Raw genomic sequence first — 8,866 nt, forward strand, 5'->3', positions numbered from 1 at the left:
GCTGGGCCTTGTGGGAAAATGTCAGGGAAAGTAAAGTATAGTTTCCTTCAAGACAAGCTCAACTCTGGTGACTCCATTGACTGGTCCATGTACTTTTCCCAGAAGCAATACAAAAGTGTTTTCCATTCCAGGATTTTTTAAACTAACTTGCTATAAAAATTGCAGTCCTGTATTTGCTGGTGGTCTCCTACCAATTAGGCCCAACCCTACCTAGCTTTTCAGTGTCAGTGAAGGTTGGCTGGGGGACATTACAAAGCCCAGATTCCCAACACAGCCTCAGACCTCTTTTGACTGTCCCCTGAAACACAATATTGTGGCTGATTCAAGAGCTTTCTGCTACAATGTTGGGGAAGCCTCCAAACTTTCTCTGGCAACAGAAGGGGAGATCCAAAGCATCCTACTTCCTCCTTAGCTCCCTAAATCACCTCATGACTAGATTATTGCAGGGTATTCTAGGCAAGTATACTAAGGTTATTGCATGAGCAACTGGTTGACTTCCAAGCTCCAAGCCAAATTCAAAATGCTAGTACCTATATAGCCCTGTGTAACATGCTACCTGTATATGTATGTGTGAGTGTGTGTGTACATACTATGTATGTATGTATGTCAGGGGCTGCCTCGCCAAGCATGATTCTGCCCATCCAGTTCAAACTTCAAGAAAGGGATGATTCCCACCCTCAGATGACATAAGTGTGATATGGACTAGAAGGAAAGGCCTTTTTGGTAGTACCCCCACCTCCAAACTGATAGACTACACTGTCCCTAGATGTATGCCTGGCCCTAACCCTCCTTGCAGTCTGGAAGGTCCTTAAAACTTTTATTTCAGCAAGCTTTCGGCTTATAATGTAAATACAGGCAGCCATCCAAGTGCAATATTGTTAATTAGTGTAGAATTAATGTTATTATGGGATGGGTTATTATGCTGTTTTCCTTCCCAGAGTCTTTTTGAGTGGGGCAATTTACAATTATTGCAAAATAAAGAAATCAGGTAAAAACCAACAATCCTCTGTCAATCTTGCTAAGAGATAACATTATTTATTATCTTTCAAACTGTTACAAAGAAAATGCCAGCATTCTATGTTTCTGTAACTGACAAACCATATCACAAGACTTTATTTGATAAACAGAATATAAATGCCATGTTTATTTTTACATGTCTAATACTGAGCATCATCCAGTCCTGGTGATCATTTTAATATCACATATATTACAGCTAATGTCTATATTATCTTTGCAAAAAAATCATCATCATCATCATCATCGATTAAATAATTCTAGCCTTAATTTCATTAATCCATGAAATTCCTGAGAAACTTTAGCGATAAACATAATTAGGTAGCATGCAACAAGAATGAACTGTACTAAATATTACTAATTCAGTAATACAGTATTTACTAATATATAAAAAGGTAATTCTAGAGAATTATAGTTGCCAATATATCAATTTTCTTAAGAAAGTATAAAAGCAAGGAAGAACTAAATTGTCAGAATCCTCACAATCAGTCACTGGCACTGCTAGTTTGCTTGCTTCATTTCTGCCATTACAGTGACGGGGAGGAAGGGAGCGAAGGTTGGAAAGTTAACCATTAGGCACAGATGGACTATTATCTGGCTCTCAGGAATGCCCAAGGTTGTACCAATGTGAGAACCGGAGAGAATCTTCAACATGCGCAAGAGAGATTCAAAGACAGAAGGGGGGTTGAAATGGGAGTGAGGTAAAACTAAGTTTTGGCACGTGCGGGGCTCAGTTCCAGCAATGCTTCTAGAGCTGTTCACTACTTTCCAATAAATGAACTTTCCTTTGAACCTGCCTTGGTTTCAATTAGAGTTGCTTTCGTTGGGAACTGAGTACTGTGGATATTTATGTATCAGAGCATGGCAATTTGGTATGCAGAGTTTGCCCCCAATGTAGGTAGCCTTCAATACAGGGGTTCCAAAGTATAATATTCTGATTTAGTTATTCTTTAAATAATTATTCATACTTTCTGAGGGGGATCTTTTTAAATCCCCGAATTGCATAAGGGAGCAAGCAGGTCTGATTTGTTCTTTTAAGAGTCCAGAATTCTAATTCTTTGGAAACAAGACAGAATTTTCTTTCTTTGTGTTATAAAATTCTGCAAAGTAAAATGTAGACTGATGGTATGACAAGATATTAATGAAATTATTTTGTGTTTAGATGCAAAGACAGCAGATCAATAAAGGATTTTGATATTCCAAAAGTAACCCACACATTTTTCCTTTTTCTTTCCATTTTTCTACACATAATTTTCCACACCCATTATAAAGTCAGTTCTTTTCCATAATATAATTTGTTAATTTTAACTTCACCAATCCCTAAATACACAGAAGAGAAATAATGAACAGAGGAACCACTTATGCTATGCTCATTATCAACCCCCTCCTCAAAAATTAATTTAAGTTCTAATTATTGGGTGAGCTGATGGAAACATGTTTAGCTAGGAAAAGATTCATTTCAGCCACCAGCTAGCAAAACAAAACAAAGCAGGTGTTATGGGGAGGGAGCTACTGATGTCTCGCAAGTCTCATGGGTTACAAAAAGGATTACATGAAATAAAACCACTGTTACAGCTAGTTTCTTGATAGTGCAATCCTATACAGCACACTGCACTACCAGCCAGATGTAAGTCCCACAAAATCTGTAACTGATGAACTGGGGCATGGGAGAATTAATTTCCCATAATCTCAATTCACCAACAAAGTTTACTTGCACCTTACACTATGTGATTTATCTCCTGGGCTTGATTTGAAGATAGAGTGAGCTTCTGGCTGGAAGGTAAGATGTAACATAGGGCTAGCCTATCTGGGATGCAAACTCTGGGGCAATCCCTAGAGGGCAGCCATGGGATACAGAAACGTCTGGTGCTCTGCTGCCATCTGGTGGCTGTCTGCATGTTTGCAGCCAGGGAGGATAGCCCAAAAGGTCTAAAAAATAAAATCACTCCAACTGCAGAGCTTCCTCCTGATTGAAGTCAACAGGGGTTCTGTCTGAGCAGACCTGTACAGGATTGTGATGTGAAAGCACTTCCAAAAATAAATAGAAAGTGAGGAGACCACTCATGCAACCCCCCCTCCACTGAATAAGCAAAGGTGGGGTTAAGCACCTTGTTTTTAACCCAGGGGTCCCCAAACTCTTCAGCTCATCGACCCCTTCATGAAATTTCAGATTGTTCATCGACCCCCAAATAATTTAATACTATTTTAACGAATAGTACTACGAATAATAATAATAACAGCAACATCGACCCCTTGGATAGTCCCATCGACCCTTGGGGGGTCAGTACTGACCATTATGGAGAACCCTGTTTTAACCGCTTCTCTTTTAAACATTTTTTCATTTATTTAAACGTTTTAGCCGCCCAACTCCAATGGCGTGGGGAGGAAAAGGGAGAAAAACGTGACTCCTGCGGGGGGTCCCAATCCCTCCCCCCGGCCCAAACGGGGTAGGAAAGCAGGCCGGGGCCAGCGACGGTCGTCTCGGGCGAGGCGGGGCCTCCCCGCACGCTCACCTCCCCGCCGGCGCTGGGAGGCCGCGCCCGGAAGGCCTGGAAAGCCGCCCTCCTCGCCGCTTCTCGCCCCATCCAGGAGAAGCGAGGCCGAGAGCGCCTCCGCGTCGCTCGCCCGGGCCTCTCCGGGGAGGACGGGCCGACGGGCGGAGAAGGGCGCCGCAACGTCACGAAGCCCCTCTGACGTCCGCCGATTGTGGGGTCACCGCCGGGAAGCGCGAAGGCGGCCTCCCGCCAGGCCGCAGCGCATCGGGCCCCGCCGGGCCGGGGTCGAGGGAGCGCGTCAGCCGCTCCTTCCCCCTTGCCTCCCCGCCCGCTCCTCCATTTTCCGGCCAGGCCGACGCCCCGGGCTCGCCTGCGTATCTCACTCACCGGAGAGGAGGGGAATGGGGCGCGCAGAGACGCTGAGGGGGAACCGGGGGTCGCTGCCTCTCCTTCGCCTCGCCGCCTCAGCCGAGACGCGCGCTGAGAGCGGCCGCCGCCATTTCCTCCTCCTCCTTCTCCGCCTCGCGGCTCGCTCTCGCCAGCGCCGGGCGGGGGACTTGTTGCTCCGCCCGCGCTGAGGCGGCTGCTGAACCAGTCGCCAAAATGGCCGCCGCCCGAAGAGGCGGCGAGCGCTCGCAGGGGCTGCCTAAGGGACGGCCGCTCTCTCCCGCTCTCGCGGGCGGACACACTGGCACTTGGGAGGACTCTTCGGGGCGAACCATAGAGTTGCGCTTTTTCTTTACAGGAAAGAATGAGGCGCGGCCAAAGGGGAAAAGGAGCGCGTGCTCCGCCGAGTCCCGCGGCGCCTCTTGTGGTTGGGGGAGGAGGTGCTGATGGAGACGGGAGACCCGCGCTTACGCTCCAGCCGCCTCCGGATGCGCTTGCTGGGACGAACCGTGCAGTCGAAGCCCCAAATCAAATAAATACCTTCTCTTTCAGAAATCCCCTTCATGGAACACTGCCATGTCGTGGCGAAGGGGCTTGCGTAACTCAGTGAAGCCATGAGCTATGCCATGCAGGGCTGCCCAAGACGGACAGGTCATGACAGAGAGTTCTGACAAAATGTGGTCCACTGGAGAAGGAAATGGCAACCCACTCCGGTATCCTTGCCAAGAAAACCCCATGGACAATGTTAAAAGGCTAAAAGATATGACGCCGGAAGATGAGCCCCTCAGGTCGGAAGGTGTCCAATATGCTACTGGGGAAGAGCGGAGGGCAATTCCAAGTAGCTCCAGAAAGAGTGAAGCGGCTGGGCCAAAGCCGAAAGGACGTTCAGCTGTGGATGTATCTGGAAGCGAAAAGAAGGTCCGATGCTGTAAAGAACAATATTGTATAGGTACCTGGAATGTAAGATCTATGAACCAAGGCAAGCTGGATGTGGTCAAACATGAGATGACAAGATTGAACATCGACATCCTGGGAATCAGCGAACTGAAATGGATGGGAATGGGTGAATTTAATTCGGGTGACCATTATATCTACTACTGTGGGCAAGAAACCCTTAGAAGAAATGGAGTTGCACTCATAGTCAATAAGAGAGTGGGAAAGGCAGTAATGGGGTACAACCTCAAAAACGACAGAATGATCTCAGTGCGTATCCAAGGCAAACCATTCAACATCACAGTAATCCAAGTCTATGCCCCAACCACTGATGCCGAAGAAGCTGAAGTTGACCGGTTCTATGAAGACCTACAACACCTTCTAGAACTAGCACCAAAAAAAGATGTCCTTTTCATCATAGGGGATTGGAATGCTAAAGTAGGAAGTCAAAGAGTAATCGGAATAACAGGCAAGTTTGGCCTTGGAGTACAAAATAAAGCAGGGCAAAGGCTAATAGAGTTCTGTCAAGAGAACAAGCTAGTCATAGCAAACACTCTTTTCCAACAACACAAGAGACGACTCTACACATGGACATCACCAGATGGTCAATACCGAAACCAGATTGATTATATACTTTGCAGCCAAAGATGGAGAAGCTCTATACAGACAGCAAAAAGAAGACCGGGACCTGACTGTGGCTCAGATCATGAGCTGCTTACTGCAAAATTTAGGCTTAAATTGAAGAACGTAGGGAAAACCACTAGACCACTCAGGTATGACTTAAATCATATTCCTTGTGAGTACACAGTGAAGGTGATGAATAGATTTAGGGGATTAGATTTGGTAGACAGAGTGCCCGAAGGACTATGGACGGAGGTCTGTAACATTGTACAGGAGGCAGCAACTAAAACCATCCCAAAGAAAAAGAAATGCAAGAAAGCAAAATGGCTGTCTGATGAGGCATTACAAATAGCTGTGGAAAGAAGGAATGTGAAAAGCAAGGGTGAAAGGGAAAGATATAAGCAACTGAATGCAGATTTCCAGAGAATAGCAAGGAGAGATAGGAGGCCTTCTTAAATGAACAATGCAAAGAAATTGAGGAAAACAATAGAATGGGGAAGACTAGAGATCTCTTCAAGAAAATTAGAGATATCAAGGGAATGTTTTGTGCAAAGATGGGTATGATAAAGGACAAAAAAGGCAGGGACCTAACAGAAGCAGAAGAGATTAAGAAGAGGTGGCAAGAATACACAGAAGAACTATACAAGAAAGATCTTAATGTCCCTGATGTCCACGCTGGTGTGGTCACTGACCTTGAGCCAGACATCCTAGAGAGCGAAGTTAAGTGGGCTTTAGGAAGCATTACTAACAACAAAGCTAGCAGAGAAGACAGTATTCCAGCTGAGCTATTTAAAATACTAAAAGATGATGCTGTTAAAGTGCTGCATTCAATATGCCAGCAAGCTTGGAAAACGCAACAGTGGCCACGGGAATGGAAAAGGTCAGTTTATGTTCCAATTCCAAAGAAGGGCAATGCCAAAGAATGCTCAAACTACCGCACAATTGCACTCATTTCACATGCTAGCAAGGTTATGCTCAAAATCCTACAAACTAGGCTTCAGCAGTATGTGAACGGAGAACTACCGGATGTACAAGCTGGGTTTCGAAAAGGCAGAGGAACTAGAGATCAAATTGCCAACATTCGCTGGATCATGGAGAAAGCACGAGAGTTCCAGAAAAACGTCTATTTCTGCTTAATTGACTATGCAAAAGCCTTTGATTGTGTGGATCACAACAAACTGTGGCAAATTCTTAAAGAGAGGGGGGTCCCAAACCACCTTACCTGTCTCCTGAGAAATCTGTATGACGGCCAAGAAGCAACAATTAGAACCAGTCATGGAACAACCGATTGGTTCAAAATAGGGAAAGGAGTACGACAAGGCTGTATACTGTCACCCTGCTTATTTAACTTATATGCAGAGTGCATCATGAGAAATGCTGGGCTGGAAGAATCACAAGCCAGAATTAAGGTTGCAGGGAGAAATATCAACAGCCTCAGATATGCAGACAATACCACCCTAATGGCAGAAAGTGAAGAAGAACTAAAGAGCCTCTTGATGAGGGTGAAAGAGGAGAGTGCGAAAGCTGGCTTGAAACTCAACATTAAAAAAACTAAGATCATGGCATCTGGAGCCATCGATTCCTGGCAAATAAAAGGGGTAGAAATGGAAGCAGTAACAGACTTCATTTATTTGGGCTCCAAGATTACTGCAGACGGAGACTGCAGCCATGAAATTAAAAGACGCTTGCTCCTTAGGAGGAAAGCTATGGCAAATGTAGACAGCATGTTAAAAAGCAGAGACGTCACCTTGCCGACAAAGATCCACATAATCAAAGCTATGGTTCTTCCAGTAGCAATGTGTGGCTGTGAGAGCTGCACCATAAGGAAGGCTGAGCACCAAAGAATTGATGCGTTTGGATTGTGGTGCTGGAGAAGACTCAACAGTCCCCTGGACTGCTAGGAGGTCAAATCAGTCAATCCTAAAGGAAATCAACCCTGACTGCTCATTGGAAGGATTGATAATGAAGCTCAAGCTCAGATACTTTGGTCACCTAATGTGAAGAGAGGACTCCTTGGAAAAGACCCTAATGCCGGGAAAGATTGAAGGCAAAAGGAGAAGGGGATGGCAGAGGATAAGATAGTTAGATAGCATCACCAAAGCAATGAACATGAAATTGAGCAAACTCCATGAGGCAGTGAAGGACAGGAAGGCCTGGTGCAATATGGTTCATGGGGTTACGAAGAGTCAGACATGATTAAACAACTGAACAACAACTCAGAAATATAGTTAAATGCAAGTAAACATCCCAGGCAATCGAGCTCTCTTCCTGATGTCTTGGGAACAATATAACAGTGCATTGTAAGGAAAGAAGAATATGGAAGCTGTTGTAACGGGGTCTGTAGGATCTGTGCCTTTCAACATTTCTTAAGGAAAAAGTGGTATATGTAAGGCTGAAGCTTGCGAAACTAAAGAGGGTGAGGCCAGACAAGTTATCAAAACACTAGGTAGGTGCTGCGAACATCAAAAAGTACTTTCCTCACATCAGGGCTGGAGAGCGAAACAGGTTTAAATATAGCTTGATTCCTAGATTCTGTAATAACTGATCTTCGTTGTTGTACGAGCTTCTTTTGAACCCACAGCCAAAGCAGCGTCTGAGGCCACGAAGTGTGCATTTGCATTCCTAGAAAGAGATTTAGCACAGGGTGAAACATAATGAAAAGACTATATAGCAGATTCTAGTGTTCAAAGTGCTTCCCGCACATGATTCAGTCGCAGAGCATTTCTACTGAAGATCAGCCTTGTTTGTTTGGTTATGTGCCACCAAGTCGTTTTCGACTCCTAGCCACCACATATATAGATTTTCTCCATCATGATTTATCCCTAACCTGTTCTTTCAAATCTCCCCTCCAAAGTATTTTGAAGTCAGCTGGGTCAGTCTTCACTCTTGACAATATGGAATTCCCAGAAAAAGCAGGAAAGGCCTTGAACTTGAATTTACATTTCATAAAGTCAAGTTGGACAGTGAGCAAGAACGAGGGAAAAGAGATAAAAGCCTTTGAATTACGGATTTGAAGACAGTAACTAAGAGTACCATGGATTGCAGGAAGAACAAATGTATTACTCCTAGATTGAATAAAATTTCTGGAGACATTGATCAACAAGTTAAAACTCATTTTACTTTAGCCATTGTGATGGTGGAATAGAAAAAAGACTAGGTTGGTAAGACAATGCATAACAGGCATGGATCAGATAAAGGAGATCACTAGAATGCCCTTTGAAAAGCTGTGCATTGGCACCAGGAATAGGTTGAGATGAAGGATATATAGTTATGAGGAGTCATGCCCAACACAATGGCATTTAATAACTAACTGATCACTCCCTAGTCATCTATTTATTAATACATTAAAATTACAATTTGGAAATAAATTCTAGATACTTCTGGGGCAGACCCAAGGCTGATGGGTTCCAAAGGTT

General features: G+C 44.6%; 1 protein-coding gene across 4 annotated transcripts in view; it reads right to left on the bottom strand.

The window, feature by feature from the left end:
* DIDO1 (death inducer-obliterator 1) overlaps positions 1-4,134 on the bottom strand; it is a 68,182-nt gene extending 64,048 nt beyond the window's left edge. Inside the window, exon 1 of one of the 4 annotated variants that reach the window (XM_088154342.1) lies at positions 3,897-4,134. The gene's annotated coding sequence lies outside the window, so the exon portion shown is untranslated. Of the gene's footprint in view, positions 1-3,527; positions 3,824-3,896 lie in introns of those variants that run through there. The other 3 variants (XM_088154345.1, XM_088154344.1, XM_088154343.1) reach the window with 3 other exon arrangements.
* Positions 4,135-8,866: the final 4,732 nt, after the last annotated feature.

The sequence above is a fragment of the Python bivittatus genome, unplaced genomic scaffold (genome assembly GCF_059951505.1).
Source record: "Python bivittatus isolate LINGU-HERP-01145 unplaced genomic scaffold, Pbiv_v1 ctg000700_np1212, whole genome shotgun sequence".
NCBI lineage: Eukaryota > Metazoa > Chordata > Lepidosauria > Squamata > Pythonidae > Python > Python bivittatus.